Source organism: Hyperoodon ampullatus, assembly GCF_949752795.1.
Source record: "Hyperoodon ampullatus genome assembly, chromosome: 4".
Lineage (NCBI taxonomy): Eukaryota > Metazoa > Chordata > Mammalia > Artiodactyla > Ziphiidae > Hyperoodon > Hyperoodon ampullatus.
The window spans coordinates 87665214-87692448 of record NC_136917.1 but is presented as its reverse complement, the minus strand read 5'-3'; the positions used below and the strand labels follow the sequence as shown (position 1 = coordinate 87692448).

At 36.0% G+C, this 27235-nt stretch overlaps 1 protein-coding gene and 1 pseudogene across 2 annotated transcripts in view; one reads left to right on the top strand and one right to left on the bottom strand.

Moving 5' to 3' along the window:
* The window catches only part of FBXL17 (F-box and leucine rich repeat protein 17), a gene marked incomplete at both ends in the record, with an annotated part of 498430 nt that overhangs the window by 273288 nt on the left and 197907 nt on the right, over window positions 1–27235 (bottom strand). The gene's annotated exons all lie outside the window — the stretch shown is intronic.
* Window positions 26791–27025, top strand: LOC307052205 (shieldin complex subunit 1-like; annotated as a pseudogene). The gene has a single exon. The product of its transcript is annotated as a shieldin complex subunit 1-like (transcript).

Here is a 27235-nt window from a genome sequence, read left to right as displayed (position 1 = left end):
CTTTTAACAAACACTTTAACTATTTAACAATGATGTTCTTATAGTGCAAAAAGTAACATGATTTCCCAAGCCAGCCTGTGTAAACATCACCAAAAAACATTTACGTTTACACTGCTGGACGTCATACACACTCCATTAACTCCAAATATGAATAGAACATCTCCATTTGGATGTCCTAGATTAGTTTACCTCAAACTCAGCACATAAACATGGAACCAAAAGAAAGGAATATTATATGCATAAAAATGTTGCCTGCAGTATTGTTAGCAGTGGGAAAAATCAGAAATAACTTTAATAAATTTTCCCTTCAAAGAGGGAAATGTAAATGATTAAGTAAACTGTGGTAAATATCCACTCAGAGGCACACTTGGCAGCAAGCTAGTAATGAATATGATCACTCTGACGATTCCAGAGGAATACGGAGGCAAACACTGGTGAACTGTACAAGCACTATGATTACAATTTAAAAGGCACTATTAATAAAGAGTTGGGGGAAAAAACATTAAAAATTCTGAAATTATTAAACCTCAAACTTCTCCCATAAATTATCTCCTCTCTGAAGTATCCTCTTTCTGTTTGTCCATGTCTAAAAATTTTTACATTAAATCTGGTTCTTAGATATAAATAAATAAATAAATCTGGTTCTTTCTTTGAGGGGAGACCAACTAGTACTATATCTTGGGAAAGTGGACACCATTGAGATTTTACTACACTATATTTTAATATTTCCTAATTGTTCATTTTAAATTCTATCTGCCAAGTTAGTCTTATTTACTAATAGCAATAATAAGCTATTTGAAATTATAAGAGAAATCTAAAATTTCTATTTTATTTTCTCCATTCATTCATTCTTCCACACATTCATTCAGAGCACAAAGGAACAGCCCATTCTGGAGAACGAATTTTAAGTTCCCTGATAGCAACAATGAATTCCCAGTGTCAACCCCCGTGTCAGGATTCCAGACAGCATGTAGAGGAAAGAAAGAAATGGAGGGGTGAGGGGAAAGGAAGGAAAAGGATGTAGTCTGTACACAGCAAATGAAAATAAGGGAAAGAAAAGGAAGAGGAAGAGAAAAAAGAAGAGAGTGAAAAAATGCTTAAATTTTAGAGTCAAACATCTCAGCTTGAATTCTGTCTATTCTTACTAGTTGAAAATCTTGAATGCATTTAAATCTTTATGTTCCCTTTTCCTCATCAGTTAAATTGAGAGTCAGATGAGTTGGCATCTGTAAAAGGTTTAGTAGAAGTCCAACACATAGTAGGTACTCAGTACATACTGGCTGCCCTGTTAATGCCTCAATATACTTCAAAGAATATATATTTTAAAATCACTTCTAATGTCCTATACTACAAAGTTAAGCACTGCCAGTAAAGTAAGGCTGAACACTGGCTGCCCTTATTAGCTGTTTTGAAGATATATGACCATTATTTGGAAAAGCCCAAAGATCTAACTTCATTTTTTCCAAAAATGGCAAAAAAACAATAAATAGCAATTCTTAAGTCCAATGGCAAACAACTCTAGTATTTGTTACATGACCATAATAGACCACCAAGGGAAATTATATGGAAGGACAAAAAACCCTTGTATTTCATCTCAAAATCAGAGTTGGAAGCAAATATATGAATAAATATGTGAAAATAAATATAGAAAATATATCAGGAGAGCCAAAGAGAGAATCCTTTTTCTGTCTGTTTGAAGAAATCATTTTATGGTGAAAATAACTCCCTCTTAAATTTGTCTTATTTTTTATTTTATAATTTAATACATCAGGTTTTCTTAAACTGGGGCATACTTGTTATGTCTACCCATAAATTTTAAAATAACAGAGAGATGTAATTTCAGAAAATGACAAATAAAAACACAACTAATTTTTCCCTCAAACCACACAACTGAACCACAGCCACTCTTTCTAAGATAATAGCAGAGTTCTCTTTCCAAGGAGTGCCTGGCACAGTGCAGTGAAGAAAAGAAAAGCACAATTTTATCCTCAGAGGCACCGAAGGAGACTAACATTGTGACAAAAGTAAATACTGGAAGTTCTCCATGAAGGAGCAGACTTTAAGATCATACGTATACGTAAAATGTGTACTGTACTAATGTAGCCATTGATTTCCAATCCTAATTCCGACAGCCTCCTGGCTCCTGAAGTCACCCACAGGTTGGCAGCTTCTTCTGTAGAAATTCTCAGATCATGATTCCTTACCCTCCACTTCTGCTACGCCTTAAGCCTCCACTGCAATTCCTTTTCTTTCTCTTCCTTATTGACAAAGAGCTGCTATGAATTTAGAAACATGTTTCATAAATTTATATATATATATATATATATTTTTTTTAAAGAAGATGTTGGGGGTAGGAGTTTATGAATTAATTAATTTATTTTTGCTGTGTTGGGTCTTCGTTTCTGTGTGAGGGCTTTCTCTAGTTGTGGCAAGCGGGGGCCACTCTTCATCGCAGTGCGCAGGCCTCTTACTATCGCGGCCTCTCTTGTTGTGGAGCACAGGCTCCAGACGCGCAGGCTCAGTAGTTGTGGCTCACGGGCCTAGTTGCTCCGCAGCATGTGGGATTCTCCCAGACCAGGGCTCGAACCCGTGTCCCCTGCATTAGCAGGCAGATTCTCAACCACTGTGCCACCAGGGAAGCCCCTATAAATTTATATTTTAATAATCACAGCATTATCTAAATACATTTTTTGTTATTATATGTTTAGATAGAAAGTATTACTGCTGTCTCTTATGGTCCAAAATAATGCTTTGTAATCAAAAACTTACAGACTTAAAAAGATTAGCAACCACCTAATATATTCCATATATTTGGTGGCAGCTTCAGAATTTCATTAGAGAAGGGGTTTGGGGTGTCAATCAGATGGGAGGAGGTCGTCTATGGAAATCATCTTACCAGCGTGTTTATATAATTGGCCCATAGTGTTTACATGCTATCTGTTCATTTAGTATAGATTTGGAGGGAGAAAGCTGGTGGTAGTTCTAAGGGGAGCTAAGACCCGCCACAAACCACTCCTTGATACAGCTCCTTCATGTTTCAAGAGGATGGTTTCAATGAGGAGTAGAAGCAAAGGTAGGAGTCGAGAGAATACTTACTCACAACGTGCTATTTTTGTTCCTGGTAATTTTACCCTGACATTCAAAAGGGTAAGAATTACGCAAGCATCTGGATCTTGGTGAGAAAAGGGACTTGGCTAACTTCACGCATTCTTGAGATTCAAACCATGTTTGCAAGAGACTCAGTCCTCTGCTAATGCCTTAAGCACTCATCAGCAGTGAAGTGAACAAATCTAGATGTTTCTACTGTTTGGCCTCCTTCACAATTCTTTACACTCTTAAAAATTTCTTTTTGACTAAACAGCATGGAACTTTGGCTACATGTGGGATTTCGAGAAAACCAGAGACAGGAAGGGAGTAAAAAGGTCTTTATTTTATTTATTTATTTATTTATTTATTTATTTTTTTTTTTTTTGCGGTACGCGGGCCTCTCACTGCTGTGGCCTCTCCCATCGCGGAGCACAGGCTCCGGACGCGCAGGCCCAGCGGCCATGGCTCACGGGCCCAGCCGCTCCACGGCATGTGGGATCCTCCCAGACCGGGGCACGAACCCGTGTCCCCCGCATTGGCAGGCGGACTCTCAACCACTGCGCCACCAGGGAAGCCCAAAAGGTCTTTATTTTAAAAGGTAACATTTGCATTTGGCATTGCCTTTTCTTCTCAATTTTTGATTTGGGGTTTTGGGGTTCAGGGGAGAAAAATAAGACAGTTATTTCCTCTCTAATCAATCATTTTAATCTCTATAATAAGTTGAACATCTCTGATCTCTCAGAAAAAGAAACATTTTAGATGAATATTCTAGGGAGCAGCAGGATGGAGGCAAAGAAAATTCTGAAATATTCACCTCTCCCTCTCACACCATCCAGCTGTCAGTGTCTCCAGTACAGTTAGTACTTCATAGGCATAGCAAAGATAAGGGGTATTTCAATCATCGATGAGCAACAACAGTTGCTATTTCCAAATACGGGAGAAAAAAGTAAGATTCCTTTTGCAGAAAACATTCTGTTTTCATCTCTAAATGTGTACATGTATATATGTGTGCTGTGTTCAGTAAAAGAAAAATATTGCAGCTAAGTTAAATCTCTTAGATTTGGAAATGGAAAGACCCTCTTTTATCTATTTATGAGCTTAACTCTAGAACTAATTCAAATTACTACTGGTTAATGTTTCTTGAATCATTCATTTCCTCTGAATAAGTTTCATTCATTCTCACAAAAAGGAAAATGGACTTTTAAGCTTGCTAAATGTAAGAAAAAAGTATTCATATATCAGATCCAAAACCACTAAGTTGCAGTGATAGCAAGTTTCAGTAACATGTTGCTTGGTATGCTGTAATCAAGTTTAAACAATGGTACTTCTTGTCCTAAAGTGGGCTGTGGATATAAGAACTAGCTTTTCTTGCCCAGCCAGGCAATATGGAATGAAGGACTATGGTCAAAGAAGTAGGTACAAGAACTGCTATAGCCAATCTACACAAACACACACACAATGTAGTATTTAATAGTACGGTGCTTGCACCAAAAAATTTATCTACTAATACATAAAACTGATCCCTCAGGAGAAAAGTTTATAATGATACTAAATTTGCACTGTGAAAAGAGCCCAAACTAGTGAAAACTTAGAGGACTTGGTAATCCCAGAAGTTTCTGTGAATGGTTATTAGAAATGTGGTCCAAACTCAGAGGGAACCCTCATGTTTCTATATTAGTCTGAAAAAAGTTATTTTGATCATTCCACTTTTTCTTAATATAGCACAAAAAGAAAATTTAATGAATCTCGGCTTGTTATGTTATTTTGAAATCAGGTTTTAACTTATTGTTTTAAAACTATAACTTAAAATTATATATACGTAAACATAAAGAAAAGGTCACATTTACTTTAAATTCCAAGAAACTCACTTTGATGATCAGATAACATCATCCACCTTTTAAACAAAAAATAATAGATTAAAAACTAGAGTCATCAGAAATTCCATATTAACCTGTAGTATTATAGAAGTTGCCATTAACTGAAATTCTCTATGAACTAAATACATCTCCTCTATGATGAAAATCATAATGTTAAATCATGAAATATGGAAAAATCTTGAAATGTCTGTCATTTTTAAAGAAGGATAATGACACTCAGTGTCATTTCTTATAAGTGTAATTTATCTCATTCTAACTCTATGGAAATTGGTTATCTGCACCACATGATATACAGCACGTGCTGCCTACCTAAGGCTGCTTTTTGTGGCAGGAGGGTACGAGGATCGGCCACTGCTCTCTTTTTTGTGTTACTGAGAAAAGCCTCCTCCCTGCACTTTGCCTCCACATCAGGACATGTGGCTCTTAACCTCCCTATCACCCACATTCACAAAATCAGGAACATCACCCGTAACCTCTGTGTTTTAAAAAACTGGCATGATCACCTGCTGGTAATCACGTATGACAGTGAAGTGGCATGCCTCCTTTGAAAAAGCTGCTCTAGATGATAACTGTACACTGATGAGAGCATTTAATTATTCCAGAGCTTATCACTGCCCCACAATTATCTGCTTCAGAAGACGCACTATGCTTGTGAATGATGTGTTTCTAGTGAAAGTCATGAAATCAGTTTGATAACCAAAATTTCTGGATAGGTATCTTGTTAGTGCCCTCTTCCTCATAATAAATAGTCTGACATGACCACTTTTACATTTATTTCATACAGTAACTGTTGAACAATGTGACACTTCAAATGATGGGGAAAAGAGGAGTATTACAGTTAAGTTTAGGTCCAGGAAAACTGGATGAGCTGCTAGGAAATACACTATCTATGGCTAGACTATTCATACTCTGAGCACACTTCTAAGATAAAAACTCCAAAGCTATTAAAACTATTTATAACTGCTTATTACTTAAATTTTAAGTTACTTCGTCTTATTTTTCTAAATTCTTTGTGCCTATTTTTTGTCACTCCCCATAGAAGTTCTCAGGACTAGGGTGCTTAAAATGTAAAGATAACTTAAAGATCCAAAATCAAAAGGACAAGACTTAGCAAGATAATGTATTGTTAAGGAATTTGTCCAAAGTTATTAAAAAAAAAAAAAGACTAGCTAATTGGGGGAAAGGGTCTTATGAGCAAAAGTGAGAACATGTCAAGCAAAGACAATATGGTTCAGACTACAAACATCAAGATTACTGACATTTATAGAAAACCTTTACTTCTTTCCCATTTTCTCCGTCTTCTGATATGTCTGGCTAATTTTTCATTGGCTTTACTCTAAATATGCATTATCCATAGAACTTAAGCATAGAGAATAAAAGGGAAAATTTAAAACTCTCAATTTTTTTGTCCCACAGCAATTTTGGTAAAATATTTTGCGTGGGCTTTTAGATTGTATGCAATTTTATGCTTTCTGCCTATTTCACTGCCTAGAATAACTGGGCTTGATATCAAACAGAAAAGTAAACACCCCTTCTTTTTTTTTTTTTTTTTTTTTTGCGGTACGCGGGCCTCTCACTGTTGTGGCCTCTTCTGTTGAGGAGCACAGGCTCCGGACGCGCAGGCTCGGCGGCCATGGCTCACGGGCCCAGCCGCTCCGCGGCATGTGAGATCTTCCCAGACCGGGGCACGAACCCGTGTCCCCTGCATCGGCAGGCAGACTCTCAACCACTGCGCCACCAGGGAAGCCCCAAACACCCCTTCTTGAATTGCAAAGGTAAACCAGAGGAACCGCAGTGGGGTGTAGGGGCAAAGAGAAATTATAGCTAATCACAAATAAAGTTTTATTCTTCCTCTCTCTCACTCATGGCCTTTACACTGAGGAAGTAATGAGTCATTCATGCACTTACTATTATTTTATTCATGCCTTTATTATTTATTTACTGCTTATTTACTGTCTAATTTGTACCAGGCAACGGGGAGACATTGGAAGTACAAAGACTCAGTCCCTGCATTCACAGAACTCAAAAGTGTATGGAAAAAGCCATGAAATTCTGTGATAGATGCTTTATGGACAAGGCATGGAAAACAGGCTGCTAGAACAGGCAGGCAGAGGAGATCAGGTTGTCTATCTAAAAGGGGAAAAAGACCTTAGGGCAAGTTTTATGGAGAGGGCCACATAAGAGCTAGACTCTGAGGTAAGAAGTGCCTCAGATTTACTAATTCATTGGGAATGAGCATTTATTTCCCTTCAAGGGACATCATTCATCAAAGAAAAAACTTGTATTCTTACATGACCAATTTAGAAATCTTCAATACTTAGAGAAAGTGATCTGACTGAAATAAGGAAGCTTCCAGGCATAAAATAGGCAATAGAAGAATTAAGATCACATCATACTTAGAGTGAGTGTGCATGTGTGTGTGTGTGTGGGTGTGTGTGTGTGGTGAAGAAAGTGGGTAGGGGAAGGGGATGTAGAGTGAATATATAGTGTTTAAGTAACTGATGATATTCCTGAATAGAAAACACTAAATAAGAAACAAATTATGTCCATTTAGCACCTGAGATACAGCACTTGCTAATTTTAGAATTCATAGGATTATTGAGTCTACACTGTCATCTACAAATTTGAATTTATGGAATCTGATACCTGTCTTATACCATCCTAGGTTCACAGCACCTCCGGATTCAGTTTCAATCAACGTTTTTTGAGTTTTCATCACCAGGCTGCTGAGTTCTGCTGAAGGAAATACAACAACCATGTGGACTGGTGCCACTACAAATTTATGGTTTCCAAGCTCTCAAAACCACTCAGCAATTCTATATTCTGCTTGTCAGCTCCCTCTGCCACTTCCCACAGCAGCTTTCCAAATTTTAGCTCCTGTCCCAAGGGCCCTACCCAATTCCTTCATTGCCTCGGGCTTTTATCTCAGAACTAGCTTGGCTTCAAAGAACAATTAGGGGCCATCGAGCATGTACTCATTCAACTTCTTATACTCCACAAACCCTAGGAATGTTTAATCAGCATCCACCCTCTATTCTCAGAGCTAGAGGATATCTCTCCCTCTCAAGGTTAATTCCTCCTGACATTCCCTTATTCCTAACCATGTCCCCTGAATTCCTCTTGGACCTCCCTCCATGAATTTCTGCCTCCTCTCACCTATATCTCTCTCCATCTCTCATCTCCTTTGCCTCAGCCTCCCAACAAGTTCAAGTCTCACCCACTTTAAAAAAAGGAAACAAAACTCCTCAATTTACTATAATCTTGGTTTTCTCCCCCACTACTTGGCTAAAACAGCTTTCCCTAAAGGCAGCACCATCCTCGCAAATGCTATCAGCACAGGCCTTTCCTCAGTTCTCAACTTCATAACTATCTCTAAGGCATCTGACAGCTCCTTCTAGAAATTTTCTCTTCCTTTGGTTTCAAGTAACAACAACTTTGCCTATTTTTCTGATTCCTCTTTTTCATTTTCTCTGGAAATTCATCTGTCTCTGCCCACCCTTTATCCATGGTTTTGTTGAGGTTACATCTGGATCCTTATACTACAGCAATCCTAGGAGAGTGCATCCACACCCAAGGCTTTAACAGCTGCCAAACAGTACTGACATCTCTCAAAACCTGGCTCAGATTTCTCTCCCAAGTTCTCGCCTCTAGATTCAATGGTGAAGTATATATAAACTCAAGGATATCCCACAAATTCAAGATTACTTACCTTATTCAGTGAATGGCACCATCCAATTACATCCACAAGAAACCTGAGCCATCCCTTTTTTCACTCCCCACATCAAACCAGATGACAAGACTCATTAATTCCATCTCCTAATTTGTAAACTTATTTCCCCTAGTACTTTCTCCCTGTTCCTGCCTTAAGTCTAGGCATCATCATCTCTTACCTGGACCACCCAAATTGTCTCCCTTCATCAATTTTCCTGAACCATGATCTTGAACTTCTATCTGTCCCAACATGGAAATGTGACGATGTTACTTCTCTAGTCAGTTTTCTTCAGGATGGGCCCTGTCTGCCTCTCTCGTTTCATCTCCTACGCTTTATGCTCTCGTAACAATGAACTATCCTATTCCTCCCGATGTGGTGTTCCCTCCTATGGTCTAGATCTGTCTACCCAGAGAGGCTTATTTACCTGGCAGAATGGCTCAACTACTCGACAAAGTTCCACTCAGCTTCCAGGTGACAGATCCGGTGTTCCTCCCTTCTTAGTGTAAACAATCCTCAGATTGCCCCCGACTCCTACCCCTGACACACACACAGCCCTGGCAGTTTCTCACATTCCTTTTCCTTTTGTCAAAATGACCACTAAGACCGTAGTCCTTGCCACACTACCTTCTGATTTGTCTAATGTCTGTTTGCCTCTTATTCTGTGAACAGAGCCAGGCCAGGTTTTCTTTGCTTTGTAACTCGAGCCTCAAATCACGCTCAAGCCATTGTAGGAACCAGTCAATACTTTCTCAGTGAAAAAGGACACTAGTCTGTTCTCTTTCCAATCACTTTTCTCCTTCTACACACCTACATGAGTTCTATTTCTAAAAATGGATCTGAACAGGTTACTCCTCTAGTTAACCTGAAAGCAATGAGAGACCTCTGAAGGAATTTCCAAATACCTCAAGATGGCATCCAAGTCACTACATGACCTACTTGAACCTTGCTTACTTCTCCACAATCACTTTCTGCTCCTTCACCCACAAATCAGACATTCCAGCAGTATCAGACTATTTGTCGTTCTATGCCTCCCGGTCTGCACACATGGGTACGACATTCCTCCAGGGTCTATATGGGAAAATCCCTCTCATCCTACAAGTCATTATGACTGTATGAAAGCATTTAATGTCAGGGCATCACACCTCCATGAAACATTTCTGGCCTCATCATTCAACCCAGGCTGAGTTGATTCGCCTGCCCTCTGGTGTACCTTTTTTTTTTAATTTAACTTCTCCATTTATTTCACACACTTTAATTATTTGTTTAAAAGTTTGTTTCTCCTATGAGAGTGTCAGCTCCTTCAGAGTAGGAGTTGTTATATTTACCTTTAAATCTCTGACACATAAAAGCCTATGTTTCAACCACTAGCAGGATAAGAAGACAAGCCAAGTATGTACAAATACAAAAATACAAACACGTTATAACATACTTTAGTTGGCATTAATTTGTCTACACTTAAAATATTCTCTCCCTCTATTCTTATCACTTTTGTACTGGCACTTTAGAAACTATAAGAAGCTACACTCTAATTATAATTATTTTGAATTCAATGTTTTACTTCCCCTGTAATCTTTTTTGCAAACAGTAATTTTTCAAAGACTGCTTGGGGAATTTTTTTCCCACTCTACTTCCAGCAAAAGGAGATTCTTAAAAGGTGTTTAAATGAGCTAAATCTGTACAGAACCAAAATGATACAGTAAATCGTAAATTAGTCGGGCTTGAATTTCCAGATGCTCCTTATTATTTCCTTAAATCAGCTCAAAGCAACAGTACTCTGGCATTTGCAAGAGCACCTCTGTCCAAAAATGCTGTCTGTTTATAAATATATATCAGTTTGTTAACTGATTTTTTTTCCCCTGAAGCCTACATAAGTAATACTAATCATTGTGTTTAAAAACTAATTGGGAACGAGGAAAACAGTAAGGAAAAAAATGTTGATGAGGAATTGGACAAGATTTCTTTTAAACTGTAAAAAGTCCTTACATGATGAATTTCAATGCTTAAAGAAGAAATGATGGCATTACAGGTACCATTATGTAGAATTATTCGGCTATTAAATACATTCTTCAATAAAACAAAGTGAACATAAATTGCTAATGTGTTTTACCAGAAGAACAGCATTCACATATACATGAAAAGAACACGCTATTCATGTATTTATTCATTGCTGCAGTATTTTATAAAGAATCGTAAGTGCCACCCCAGGCATCTCTTCATGCCCAGACTTTTCACAACAGACATTCACTCACCATGGAATACTCAACTTTCTGGCTACACCCTGTTCTCTCCTACCTCCATCCTTATTTATGAGTAGGAATACGTGAGTACAGTTTGAAGCCCAAAATGTACTCAAACAGTTCTAACAAAGTTGCATCCAATAAACCTTTGTTGGGCCTTTCAACTGAAGTGAACTGCTCTTCATACCTGTGACCTTGCATTTTTTCATGAAAAAAACAAGTAAGGCTGCTTTCTTAGATGGATACTCCTGCCTTGGGTGCTTCTGCAATTTATCTCCATGCGAATGTGGGAGAAAACTCCATTTTGACAGGAAAAGTACAACTCACATTCTTTAATTTTTTAATTTATGTCCCAGGAAGCTGGTAAAGATAACTTGATTTTTTAAAAACTTGAGCCAATAGAAAAAAACTTATGACTGAAAAATTATAGAGAGATGTTACGACATCTCTTCATCTGTGGCTTTCAAAAAATAGATTAGCAACGCATGTCTCTAAGACGAGCAGAACCAAGGATGTGTGATATCCCTGGAAACCTCTCTGGTTCTATAATTCTTTGGTATTTCCGACACACTCAGATCAAATTTAAAAGAATCAAAAATTAAATAAAAGTTTTTTTAAATTTGAACCATTTCTCAAAGGAGGAAACTCTACTTCACTAGATTAATGTAATCTCATATACTTGATTATACTCTAATGCACTCAAAAGTTAACGCACGTGCTATTAAGAAAAGTGATTCTTAAAAGGTGTTTAATAAGCTGATCCTATATGAACCCAAATGATACAATAAACGTTAAATCATTTGGGCTTAAATTTATGTACTCTCATGGACCAATATATATATATACTAGAATTACTTTTAACATAAAAAGGCCCTCATTTAACCATTTGTCAACTGGAGAAAGCAATTTCCCACAGCTAAAACATTTAAAATCTGACATAAGAATAAAATTATATTAAAATGCAATAATACATGAATTTGGTAACTTGCCAAGCATAGATATGGACTTCTGCAGATTTCTCTTTCTAAGATATACCAAGCATTCCAACATTTCTAATCATTTGATAGTCAACTGCTGTAGGCAAAAAACTGTGTCTAGTAATTCTGTACTGCCAATATATTTTAAACAACTTCATAAACATTGCTCATACAGTATGTCTAATAGATTTTGCATATTTTTTCTTATCAGAAACTTTTAAAGCACATATAATCTGCTGAAATTCTCAAACTAAATTAAATCATAATAGGAATGAAACTGACAAAATCTTTTAGTTGGCCTGTTTTACCTGGAGAAACTAGTAAAATGGAACTCATGACTCTGAATCTCCATATATATTGAAAATAAACATGTTTAATATTTAAGTAATTTAGTTAAATCCTCAGACAATAATTTTGAATACTTTTCATATTTAAAAATGCAAATGTGATAGAGAAGCACAATAACATTTTAAACCCATTGTTTTAGAATTATGCACTTTCACTCCAAACCCACCAGAACCAAGAAATTAATGGCATTAAATAGAGAAAACAGTTGCTTCATTATCAGTTTTATGAAAGTTTTTTTTAATAGTAAAATAGGACCCAATTTTTCCTATACTTTGATAAAGTCTAATTTATGGCACTTGCCAATGATAAATTAAGAAACATGAGTTGTGACTTAAAAGTATGCAGGAAGTTTACTTGACAGATCATTTTCTAATACTGTTATTGTGCATTTAGATGTACTTGTAGGATAAACACATCAAGAACAAAACAATTAACTTAATAAAAGCAAATGAGTAGGGATCACATGGCAACAAACAGACTTCTATTTTTTAAGGAAACTAGCATCTCAGACCCCCTCTCTCAGAACAGTTAGAGGCAGACAGAACTTTGAACTTTGTATAATCCAACTTCAGGTAGGTCAAGACAAGTTCCATTTTCTCTCCCCACCAAACCAGCTTACTTAAAAATTTCCCTCATTAAACACATACTAACTCCATTAAACTCATCAGTTTCCTTCATTCTCCTACTTATTTTCATTTACTAATACAAAAGGTAAGAAGTGTCTTACAATGTTTATTACTGTGGGGAAGTCAGGGATATGAAAGAGGTTATATTTTTAGATGCAGTTCTGCAAATAAATAAAGTGACTTAATCAGATAAAGGGAATTACTCTAAAAAAGAGAGGTCAGTTTTAAAGAGTTATTTAAAATCAGAACTTTAGGTGCCTCAGTTAGTTCCCAAAGGGCATTTTTAAAGGACAGAGAAAGATATATAGCACTACGTCTCTGTTGCCTTAAAATTTTTTTCTTACAATTTGGAGACAATCATTGTCAACACTGAGAGAGAAATGCACAAAGACAGCAGTAGTAAGCATAAGCTATTAAGCCTCTTATCACCAAAGCAACCAGAATCTTAGAATCTGAATTAAATTGTCACCTCTTTGGCATAAAAAGAGGGATTTACAAATCCCATTTAAATGAGGATTGTTTTAATTCATGCTAAGATAATTCTGAAGTTACTTTCTGTTTCATTATCACTGCAGTAGGACTTAGTAACAGGAGTTTCCCTCTTCCAGCTCAGTTCCTGGTACTCCATGCCTCATCCTCATGTCCAAGTGGCTACGACAATCTACCTCACTGCCTTAGACAAGGAATCACAGGAAAACAATAATCAAACCCTTCTTTTGAGTTTCATAAATCCAGACTTCTGAGTTGCAACAACATGATTTTTAAGCTTCAAAAGCCATAAAGACTTAAGTTAAATGGTTCATGCCATCAATCAAAGATCTAGAAAACTACTGGAGAGTCAGTCATTCCTCCCACCCCCAAGACTACAATTTCCCCACAAGAAAATGAAGTATGAAGAAGGATCCAGCATGAAATGGGAACAGAATAAATATCTGCTAAGGCAAGAACATCCTCCTCTCTCATCTTCTACACCCTCTCTCCTCTATCATTTGAAAGTACTGTGTTTAGAGAAAATTGGCAGAAATATAATTTGATGACCTCTCTTCACAGAAAAATGAAAAACACTTACATTCTTACTTTCCAAAAATAAAATGCAAACATTCATAATTTATCAAATTATATTTTTCATTTTTGTTTTATAGAGCTATTTTTTTACAGGTATTCCTTTTTTGGCATTATCAAACTAAATATTTATATCTTTTAAAGGCTTATTTCTATTTTTTTCATAGTGTATACATGCTTTAACCTAATTTTACCAATCTGCAATTATAGTGCTGTTAAAGTTTTTTCTCCTTTTTAAAAGAACTTTCCTTAAAATAAAATCTATGATCCCAGTTTTTATTTTCCTTTAAAGGACCTTTCTGTTTTGTTCATTATGTGCTTTCTTTTTTTTTTTTTTCCATTATGTGCTTTCTTGAAATTTAATTGAATTTTAAAAGGCAATATTAAATTATTCAGCACCTCAAAATCAAATAAACATGTTTTCAATTTTAAAGTGGTTTTATTGGTGCAATGATAGTGAATCAAACAGAATAATTGTAATATTTTTAATTTAAATGACTATTACTCAGAAATTATTTGACATAGAGCCAAGTTCACGTCTAGTTGGAGGAGCACTTTTAAAGTAAGAGATTTCTTTTAAACTCATAAATAAAGTCATTTGACACAAATAACAGGTAAATGAATGGTAAAAGATGCACATAAAACCTTAAAGTTAGCCCTGATGCTAATTTAAATTATTAATACACATCTTAGAAAATAAAGTCACTTGATTTGCTTTCAAATTAAAAAGTAAAATAAGACATTTTTGTGAAATTGGGAAATATTTTTAGATACAAAAAATATAAATCTCAATTCACATAATTATTTATATGTAAGAAATGTCATTTTTTCATTTTTCTATAGGACTGTGTGAGTATTCTACTGGAGTAAGCCATTGAGACAACAGCAAATTAATTCACTTTGATGCTTCAAATTCTTATAGAATATAGTATTAAATTTCACTTGTCTTAATTATATTCTTTACAATTTAGAGAAAATCGATATCAAGACCAAGAAGTTCAAGACAAATCTGAGGAAATTATTCAGAATGTAGAACAGACAGATAAAGAGAAGAAAAATATGAAGGAGAGGTTAGGTGATATTAAGCAGGAGATATGTAGAAGGAAACGACATTCTACATAATCAGAATTCCAGAATTCCACACAACACATGGGAAAGGAAAATTTTTCAATGACACAATGGCAAAGATTTTTGAGAACTGATGAAAACCAATCCTCAGATCTAAGAGTCTAATAAATTATAAGCATAATAATAAAAAGAAATCCACAGCTTGATAAATCATGAAACCGCATGATACCAAAGACAAAGAAATGTCAAAACCTGTCAGAAAGTAAAGACTGCTATCCATAAAGGAATAGTAATTAGATGTATAATGACTTCTTAACAACCACAAAGGATGCCAGAAGATGGTAAAATAATATCTTCACTGAGTTGAAAGAAAATAACTTGTAAATCAAAATTCCATACTCAGCCAAACTATCTTCCAAAACAACAAAGACAAAATATTCAAAAAAACAAAAACTGAAAGAGCCTCTCATTAAAGAAAACTCTAAAGAATACCATGGGGGAGGAAGGAAAATGATCCCAGATGGAAGGAGAGAAATGTAAGACAAAATGTTAAGCAAAAGTACTGGTTAATACATGGGTTAAATCTAAATAAACATCAATTGTATAAAACAATAATTTCTGATGGGAGAAGGGAAAGGTAAGTTTGACCAAAGAATACATATTGATTAACTTTTATACTGTGTTAAGTATGTATCTTAAAATAGAGAGGGTAACCATTAAAAAAACAAACATAGAGCATATAACTTCTAAAGAGAGAAAAAACAAATGAATCAGTGAATCCAAAAGAAGGTAAGAGTGAATATGGGGGGAAAGGTTAGGAGAGTGAAATAGATAAAAAACATAATAACTTGATCCAAAAAATCCAATATATTAGAAGTCACACGAATCCAAATGATTAAACTCTGCAGCAACAATTAAACTATTTACAGTAAAAGAAAGCCAAGGTCCTACATTAATATCAGACAAAAAATACCTGAAATCAAAAGTATTAAGAGAGAAAAAGAGGGTCATGACAGAATAATAAAACATTCTCAACAGAAAAATATAGAAATTCTAAACTTGTAAGAACACAGTAACAGAGCCTAAAGCAAAAAGTTATGCAGCAATAGATAAGAAACAAAACTGTCATCATTTACAAATGTTGGAACTGTCTATGTAGAAAACCCCAAAGAATCTACAGATAAATTAGTAAGAGCAGATAACAAATTTGTTGGATACAAAAATCAACATTAAAAGTTCATTGTATTGCTATATACCAGCAAGAGTTAGGAAACTTAAAAAAATTTACAATAGCAATACCATATCTAGGAATGATTAACAAGATATATACTAGCTCTTGAGGAAAATTACAAAATCTTATTGTAAGACATAAAAAGACCTAAATAAATGGACTAGCATGCTATCTAATCCAGAAAATGCAAATTAAAACTACAATGATATTTCTGTTTAAAACCTCACTAGAGTGAGGAATAATTAAGAAGCTAGTCTCACAAGCATTTGTGAGTATATGGAACAAAGGGACTCTGACACACCTCTGTTTTGAGAGTAAGTTTATTTGACCACTTTGGAAAGTAGTTTGGTATTTCACTGGGAAGTGGAAAACACACAATCCTACATACAATTCACCTGTCACATTCCTAGGTGTGAAACTTTTGCACATGTGCTTAGGAGACGTGTATAAGAATATTCATTCATATAAGCAGCATTGCTTGTAATAGCCCCAAACTGGAAACAATCCAAATATACTACAAAATAAAATAGATAAATAAATTATGTTATCTTCATTCAATCAAATCCTAAACAACAGTCAACTCCAACTCCATACAAGATGGATGGATCTCAAAAAATAATTTTGAGTGAAAGAATCAAATCACACAGAAATACATACAGTATGATTTCATCTATATAAAGAAATAAAAATAGGCAGAACTAAGTTATTCATATACAATTACATACATAGGTGATAAATCTATGATAAAATGTGACAGACTAAGTGTGATGAGGAGGACTCTGAAAAATTGAATACCCACATCCAAAGATGAAAGATTAATATCTCAGGGAGGGGTCTCAAAGGGCAAAAAAGGTCAAGTTATTTAATCCTCCATACTCGTGTATGTAATTTTGATGACTACCACCAAGTGGCAGTTGATGCTACAGATTCTGGAGAAAACACAGAATGCTGAACTATATAAAAATAGGCCACAACAATATCATTACTATTATTATATATAAAGTACTAACAATGTGTCAGCCACTGGACATTAAGACATTATCACTCCTCATGGCTCATAAGCAAAGCAGGGGTTTCTCACTTTGCTCATGATAAAACCAAGTCTCGGGTCAATTTGTCAAGGTTACATTGTACATGGTAAGTGATAGGGTTCTATTTACGTGACTTCCAAGCCTGTTCTCTCCCCACCACTGTTTTGTGGCACGTACCACTGTTTTGTGGCACGTACCACAGTGAAGCTTGTAGGATGACGGTGATTTATAGGCATATATCTGATTCAGCTACCCATACATTCCCTGAAGTTAGGATCTATATCTGATTCATTGTCCTTCAAAGTAAACATTCAATTAAAGAATATCTAAATTGTACATGGAATAAACACTTTAATTTTTCTAACCTTTTCACATGAGTGATCTCATTTAAACCTTCTAACAAATTCTCTGAGGAAGGTGTGTAGGAGGCATACTGAAATAAAGGCCTGATAAGTTAGATAGTCCAGGCTCAGAATCAACTGTGTCACCACCATGCTGAACCAATCTGTGCCTTGGAGTAAGTCATTTAACAATGTACACTGTACACCTGAAACTAACACAACATTGTGAATCAACTATACTCCAATAAAAATTAAAAAAAAAACAACGTACATATCACAGGCTTTTATGGAGGAGGAGAAGACTTTTATTAAATAGCCAAAATAGCACAACAACTAAATAAGTGATTAAACAGTAATGATCAGGGGCTTCCCTGGTGGCGCAGTGGTTGAGAGTCCGCCTGCTGATGCAGGCGACACGGGTTCGTGCCCCGGTCCGGGAAGATCCCACATGCCGTGGAGCGGCTGGGCCCGTGAGCCATGGCCGCTGAGCCTGCGCGTCCGGAGCCTGTGCTCCGCAACGGGAGAGGCCACAGCAGTGAGAGGCCCGCATACCGAAAAAAAAATAAAAAATAAACAGTAATGATCATTATGTATAAACATTAAGAGATACTGACATTTGAAAGATGTCTTAGCTACAATTTTTTTTTTTTTTTTTTTTTTTGCGGTACGCGGGCCTCTCACTGCTGTGGCCTCTCCCGTTGCGGAGCACAGGCTCCGGACGCGCAGGCTCAGCGGCGATGGCTCACGGACCCAGCCGCCCCACGGCATGTGGGATCTTCCCAGACCGGGGCACGAACCCGTGTCCCCTGCATCGGCAGGCGAACTCTCAACCACTGCGCCGCTGCAAATTTTTTCCTTCAAAGATAGTTTCTGACTGGCACTCAGTTTCTCATTACTCTGATTCTCACCCATTTGTATTACTTAAGTATAAGTAGATTTTACATTTAAGTTTCCTTATTCTCCACTTTGAAGTGCGTTAAGCATGCGTAAAGCATACAAGATCTGGGCTCTAGTCTTAGCTTCATTTACTACCCTTGACACTTGGATAAGGGTAGTAAATGAAATCGTGGACTCTTTGGACAGTCCATGATAGTCGCTGCAGCTTGGCATTCCAAATACCACCCTTAGTATCATAGCCCACACTCTTTGTACTTTCAGGAAGTCACATTCATTCTTTCTCATATTAAGTCCAAGTTAATTATCCATTAATTTATTATGAACAGAAAATAACAGCCCTAACTTTAAGATATCACACATTCTCTAAGTGTTTTCTTATGAACTATATGGCTTGTGTTTAAAAAAGTACTTCTTTGTACCTTGATTATTTTTCTCTTCCTATCTAAATCCAATGCATAAGAGAGAAAAAAAAAAAAAAAAACGCTGGCAGAAAACTCTTGGGAGACTTCTCCTGATCCTATCCCCTTAACTTTCAATGTTGTATATGATGAGGGATCTGATGCTTATTTGTTTAACTTTTAATTTTGAAAATTTTCAAACATGCTGAAAAGAAGAGTAGAATGTATACCTATGAACCTTTCACCTAGATTTATCAATTGTTAATATTTTACCACATTTGTTGTATTGCTCTCTCAATATACATTTTTTTCTTTGCAGAATAATTTGAAAGTCAAGTTGCAAACAACATAACATTTTACCTATAAATGCTTCAACATATATATCCAAAGAACTAGGACATTCTCCTATTAAATTACGGTATCATTATCACACCTAAGAAATTTAACTTTGATAACAATCATTTTTTTTCTTATACAGACTATCTCCACCTGTCCCAATCATGTTCTTAATAGATTTTTTTTTCAATCCAGGATCCAATGAAGAATCATGCTTTGCATTTAATTGTCATATTCCTTTAACTTTTACTCATGACTTTCATCACATTGACATTTTTAAAGAAAGAATCCATATAAATTATCTTAACAGGATGTCCTATAATCTCGATTTGTCTGATTACTGTTTTGTGATTAATTTCAGATTAAGCATTTTTGGAGAGAATATTACAGGAGGTGCTGTAATTCCCACAGGATCACATCTGAATGCACATAATGTCCATTTTCCCCAATACTGGTGGTTCTGATTGATCACTTGATTAAGGTAATATCTGTTGGATTTCAACATTGTACATGTACCTTTTGCCCTTCACAATTAATAACCTTTGAGGTTACAAAAATATCTTTTCCCCAACAACTTTCACACAATGATTTTAGCATCACTGGTGAATCTCACGACTTTAGTTTTCACGTGGGGCCCTCATTCCTCATGGTTGCTATATTAACCAATCTCTCCTCAGAATGCCTATTTAAGGAACATACCATAAGGTTCTTTTGTGAAGTCTTTAGTTTTAAGTCTGTTACATTTGCTCAAGTTATCAGTGTAAAGAGTCCCTTTTTTCCCCCTTTCTAAATCTTCTGAACTTTCTTCTAGTAAAAGCTTCAAATACAGTATTTTACATAGTAGTTGCCTCATAGCTCATACTGGACAAACTCTAGTCTACCTGCTCGCCTTACTTTCTATAGAAAGAAAAAAGTCATCAAAATCCAAGCAGAACTAAACTTAGCCCATCAAACTTGAGCCCATCTGTCTCACTGGTTAATAAAGAAAATTCTCTTTGCTTCACAAAATACAGGACAATCTGTCAATCAAACTCTTAGCTTTTCTCCTCAAAGATTTGTACCAGGTTGTCTGTCATATCTCCAGCGTTCTGTATTTGCTGTGGATCTTATTTTATCAGCTCTAATGAAGCAAGCTACATAGGAAGGTGAGATAAGGTTTCCATCAAAATCTTAATTCCCAAATCAGAAGTCAAGAGGGCAATCCTGGGAAGAGCATAGCCATCTGTAGACACTGAAAAGAAACTCTGCTAAGACAGATAATTATAATAGTGGAACTTTTTGAGCAAGTAACTATGACCTAGGCTCAAATGTTACCCATAAAAATCAAAACTGATCTATTATGCAAAATGGAAAAGCAATTTAAATAAGGACACCTATGTTTCCACTTTTTTTCCTCTGTTGAAAAACCTGGCCGACTTTTAAAGTAAGTGATCTAGCAATGAGCAATATGCATTAATGCCTCCAGTAATGAATACAATATGCTCCAATGACATTCTTTATCCTCAAGAACTTTAATATCAAAGGTGAAAAAAAAATGTTTGACTTAAATGATGCATTCTTCCACAGGGAAGCCTAAATGGCCAGCAGAAAGCATGGTGAGCAAGGAAATCTAGTCTCAACTTGGCCACTATGATCAGTTTCTTCATCTATGAAAAAAGAGATTAGACTTGATGAGTTCCAAAGATTTTATAGTCACAGTCATCTATGAACCTGAATATATATGTGACTAAGATATCAAAACATAAATAGATACTAAAATAAAATAACTCCTTGCTCTCCCCCAAAAGATTGAACCAGAAGCACAAGACTAAAAGAGGCACCAAAAATACTCAGCCATCAACATAATTAATAGTTTGGTGCAATATTTTAAAAAATAAAAATTATCGCAAAAATCCATGATGAACAAAATATCAAAATTTTAAACAAAGACAGTCATTGTTGTTTGTTTTATGACCCTGCATTAATTGTGCAACAGGAACTGTCATTTCCAATCAGCTCCCAGTCCATGAGGCTGTTCCCCATCAGGAAGGTTTATAAGGGTCGAGCACAGGGTCCAACAGACTGGGTAATATACTTTATATACAGTCATACTTCTTTTATAGAGCTTTTATCAACTTTTTCCACTTGATACAAAATATGAGAGGATATTTTGATAAATGTACATAGGGACACATTTTTTAATATTTTTCTGCAGCTCTAATGTGATTCAGCAGGGCACTAAATTTAAGGATTCATTTTTTCAACGGGTGAAGCACCAAAATGTTGCAAATAAATGCCTTTACTCCAGGAGCTTTCAGTCATGTAGAAATGAAGAGTCAGTTTTACAAAGAAGTAAAGTGAAGTAGAAAGTACCATAGAGAGAAAACAAAAATCCTAGAATTCAGGGAGATCAGAGCTTCCTCTATTGGGGGAAAGAGAATTAGGAAAAGACCCCTGGAAGTTGTTTAGAGTACTATATTTACCAAATAAAAATACAAACATTGCATGAGATATATTCATACTAAAAAGCATTTGTTGTTTTTTATTCTGAAATTCAAAAAATTTTTAACATCTTTATTGGAGTATAATTGCTTTACAATGGTGTGTTAGTTTCTGCTGTATAACAAAGTGAATCACTATACATATACATACATCCCCATATCTCCTCCCTCTTGCGTCTCCCTCCCACCCTCCCTATCCCACCCCTCTAAGTGGTCACAAAGCACTGAGCTGATCTCCCTGTGCTATGTGGCAGCTGCCCACTAGCTATCTATTTTACATTTGGTAGTGTATATATGTCCATGCTACTCTCTCACTTCATCCTAGCTTACCCTTCCCCCTCCCCATGTCCTCAAGTCCATTCTCTATGTCTGCGGCTTTATTCCTATCCTGCCCCTAGGTTCTTCAGAACCATTTTTTTGTTTTTTTTAGATTCCATATATATGTGTTAGCATACGGTATTTGTTTTTCTCTTTCTGATTTACTTCACTCTGTATGACAGTCTCTAGGTCCATCCACCTCACTACAAATAACACAATTTCGTTTTTTTTAAAAGGATCTGAAATTCAAATTGAACTGCACATCTTATATTTTATTTGGCCATCCTAAAGTGGTAGGTAGCATATAAGTTGAATCTTCATATATAGATATAAATAAGAAACTTCTATATCACTACTTTGAAATTACTATTCAACAAATAGGAAGCATTATGACATAGGCACTGAACTGAATTCAAATACAATTGTGGTACCAACTGACTGGATAATTTATTTCTGTGAACTTCAATTTTTCCACTCAATATACTATTATTTGCCCTACGTACACTGCAGAGTAGGTAGGTTTAAAAAATCTGAAGATGCTTTTTGAGGTGTAAGTATCAGTGAAATAAAAATTTAAGATAAAGCATTGCTTTATTGTGGAAGCCAACACCTATTTTGTTGATCTAATGGGTGGCTACCCCACAGTTCATCCACTTGATCCACGGACCATGGCGTCTGCCACTAAGAGTTAGGAAATTTCATTCAAAAAATACCAAGGACTATCTTGCCTTTTTGAACACAAAGCTTTATTCAAAGTCGGGACCATCCTCTGATAAGGGGTAAAGTTCACAAGAACACTCAGTTCCACTGTTGTCAGGATCCTCTACCAATGATGAATTATTGTGTAAAAATGTGTTTAAAACTGTTTTATCAAGTCCGGAATGCTCAAACACCTTTGACACTGATATCTCTGTGTCCTCTCTAGGTGTCCAGGGCCTAGGCAACTTGTAAAATTTCCTTCTTGCAGGCAGTGTTTCCTTCTCCGACCTGTGAAGGAACTCCCACTTAGCCCAGAAGCCCACAGTCAAATCTAACTGGTATATCAGGTAAATGTCAGGGTAAGACCAATAACAAGTGATTTACCCTGCTGTACTCCATCTTCCACCAAACCAAAGATGTGAACACAAAATTAACCTCAAAATGGAAGGATGGGAGATAGCCAAGAGAAAGGAATAATAAAGAAATAGAGATGGGTAAATTCAAGAGATGAAAGAAGAAAATGGTGTAGAAAGGATTATAGATAATCTCAAAGATGAAATGAGAGAGCTAGGGAAAAAAAAGAGATATGAAAAAAAAGCCAAGGGACGGGCTTCCCTGGTGGCACAGTGGTTGAGAATCTGCCTGCTAATGCAGGGGACACAGGTTTGCAGCCCTGGTCTGGGAGGATCCCATATGCCGCGGAGCAACTAGGCCCGTGAGCCACAACTACTGAGCCTGTGCGTCTGGAGCCTGTGCTCCGCAACAAGAGAGGCTGTGATAGTGAGAGGCCTGCACACCGTGATGAAGAGTGGCCCCCACTCGCCGCAACTAGAGAAAGCCCTCGCACAGAAACGAAGACCCAATACAGCAAAAATAAATAAATTAATTAATAAACTCCTACCCCCAACATCTAAAAAAAAAAAAAAAAAGCCAAGGGACGATGATAAAGAAATGAAAAAAATGGGGTAAAAAGAGGAAATATGGAGATTTACCCAATCATTAACCCCTGAGCAGACCAACCAACACCAGAGAAATCAGGCAGGACCATAATCCTCACAGACTGCTCTGAAAACAAGAAGCCAAGGATTGGAGTCAAGAAACTAGGGATTTCTGTAAATTTAAGCAACAGGCCAGAGATAAACAAGAAGTCAGGCCTCCCTTCAGCCTTAATAAGAAAAACAATCCAAATTCGCCACTTTTTTCTAAGTAGCTGCCAGTAATTAATCTAATAAACTAATATTCATGGTAAACTAATTGAATCATTTTGTAACAAAGTAGGGAAGTAACTTAAACATACACACACACACATATTCAAATACATACACACATTTTAAAGGTGTCTTCAAGCGAAGTTTCTCAGACTGAGAAAAATGAGATACATAAAGCAGGTTTTTACAGTTGTTTGTTGTTTCCAATTAGAGATAAACATACAAATTTTAGTCCTGGCCCCTAAAATTAACCCCCGAGTACCTTGGCTTTTCTGGGTTTGAACAATGAAGGAAATCCTGACTATCAGATCCCAGAAATGTTCTGTAAGAATTTATCTTGATTTTTGATTAACCTACAAGTGTGCCCTCCTAATTTCCCTAACCTCCTCGTCTATAAATTCATTATTTGTAAATAAACATCTAGCATACTATTAGAGCTCAGATATAAATCTGTCTTAAAATAAATTCTAATTTAGAACAAAAAATAAAAATAAAACTTCCTTAACAGATCCATCTTGCAATACACACCTTATACTCTCAAGTTATTTTTTTTTATTTTTTTATTTTTTGCAGTAAGCGGGCCTCTCACTGTCGTGGCCTCTCCTGTTGCGGAGCACAGGCTCTGGATGCGCAGGCTCAGCAGCCATGGCTCACGGGCCTAGCCGCTCCGCGGCATGTGGGATCTTCCCGGACCAGGGCACGAACCCGTGTCCCCTGCATCGGCAGGCAGACTCTCAACCACTGCACCACCAGGGAAGCCCTCAAGTTATTTTTAATTGTAATTATTATCTTTCTTTCTCTGCATTGTTTTTTAAATTCTACTTATAGCATATGAAAATTACAGAATTCCTAGAGACTGCCTGGAAAGCTAGAAGATTACAAATAAAGAGGCTACCTTTTGTCAAAAAAGGGACACTGATTAAAATTTAATTTTAATTCTATAGAAGCAGCTTATATATTGTTCTGATTAACCGCATACAGTCATAAACTACTAAAATTTAGGGTGAATATTTGCCTTGACCATAATAAGGGATTTACTTTTGCTTCTCGATTTCTATTATAATAAGCATCATACCATGCTACAGTTATTCATCTGTAAATCTGTCTTTCCCCTTATTGATGCCAATGAGCAACTTATCACAAGAAATCACAATATTTATTTACCTTTTTCTGCCCAGCGCCTAACATAGTATCAGAATATATTAGGTGCTCAAAATACACATACATATTTGAGTTCATACAGTTAATCAACAGGACAAAATTCTTTATGGAATATAAAATGTAAATCTATTCAACCTAGAAACAAAATTTATGTACTTGATATCAAAAAATAATTTCTGGAGAAATGTACATTAATCGTCGTTCTGCTTACAAAATCCTAAAAGGAATAGCTGTGTTTTTTCACAACTTGGGGATTTAAAAATTTCTGGAGTAGAGAAAGTATCAAAGCTAGCTGATAGCTTAGCATCTTACTCTGAATCAACCCCTACTGTTTGCTTTTCCTCACTTAGAGAAATTTTAAATGTGTTGTTATTAAAACACTTAATATCAACAAGTTTTCATCTGCTCATAAAACAGGTTTTAAACATCATTTTATGTATCTATCTAAAATGGAGTTTTTCTTAAAATATACTTCTAGCTTTACATATCAAAAAACAAAAAATAATAGCAGCACTTCTCTCATCTGAAGTTCCAAGAAAAATAATTTGATTCTAATGCACATGTTAGCTCTTTTGCATGGCAAACAGACACCAAAAAAAAAAAAGAAAAGAAAATTAAAATAGTGGGGACCAGTATAATTAGTTATACAAATGGCTACAATAACAATCTGTTAAGTTAATATAATTTTATTTTTAAGCACTCTTGAAATGATCTATGTTATTCAAATTAAAAAACAAGAGTTTTGATAAATTTATTTTACATCAAAAGATAAGAGTTAGACCTAGCTGTTAGATATGCAAATATCCATCATCTGAAAATATGCATCATGTAGTATTTGATTTTTCACTTCATGCACCCCTATAAATGGCACTGAACAAACTGGGAAAAAAAGAGTAAGCTAAGGACAACATAAAAATGTGAGATAATTAAGGGGATTTCTTCTTTTAGGATTAGGGGTAGGGGGGAAATATTTTTTTCCGAAACATTTTTCCATTCCAAATAATTCATTTTGTGGTGCAACTTAGAGCCATTAAAATACATTGCATCAACAAATAGTCTAAAATTCTAAATCACTACTATAAAGTATGTTTTATATAGATCTGGTCATAGAAATATGCCAAAGTATCTCTTATAGGAAGGTTCGCTTTTTTGAGAGAAGATGCAACAAAACCCAATGCAACACTTTTTATTTGAAAGATCATGTTTGCTGTGTTCTATGGAGTTTTAGGAATGGTCTATGGATACTCAATAACCAGTGAATTCAACTTTGATTTTTCCTAAAAAACAAAACTAAACTAAAAGGCATAGATGCATTATTAGTTTCAGTACACTATATACAATATAAATTATATAATGACACTGTTTGAGGACACTCAAATTTTAATATGGCTACGTAATTAAAAGAAAAGATTAAAGAAAAATACCTCTGAAAGCCAATAAATTCATACTTGATAGGAATCAAAAGCAAAAGTAAAACTCAGTTTAGCTTTTTAAATGTTCAGTGTTAAATAAAATTGATGCACCAATTACTTCTATAAGTCACCTTTCAACTCTAATTACCCAGACACAGGTAACTTTCCACTAATACTTTTTACCATTTTCTTTCATTTAATATATCTACTTAAAAAAAAAAAAAGGTGTGTGTGTGTGGCACCACCACTTCTGGTTCGAGGCAGCTGCTGTAGTGGGGTGGACTATGGCAACTCAGAAAGCCACTCCAGGAAGCCATTCAGAGGAGAGCAATGCTTTGGACCTGTCATCAGCTTATGAGGTAACGGATTACGTGTTGCAGAGACCCAGCCAGGAGGCCAACAGTGAGGCTTTTAAGTGCTGAGGAAGCCCTTTCTATTCCTTGCTCTTCTGATGTGGATCCAGCAGTGTGGCTGACAGGGTCTTGGTGCTCCAGCCTGGTGTCAGGCCTGAGCCTCTGAGGTGAGAGAGCCAAGTTCAGGACACTGGACCACCAGAGATGTCCGGACCCCACATAATATCAATCAGCAAGAAATCTCCCAGAGATCTCTGCCTTAACGCTAAGACCCAGCTCCACCCAACGGCCAGCAAACTCCAATGCTGGACTCCCCAAGCCAAACAACTAGCAAGACAGGAACACAACCCCGCCCATTAGCAGAGAGGCTGCCTAA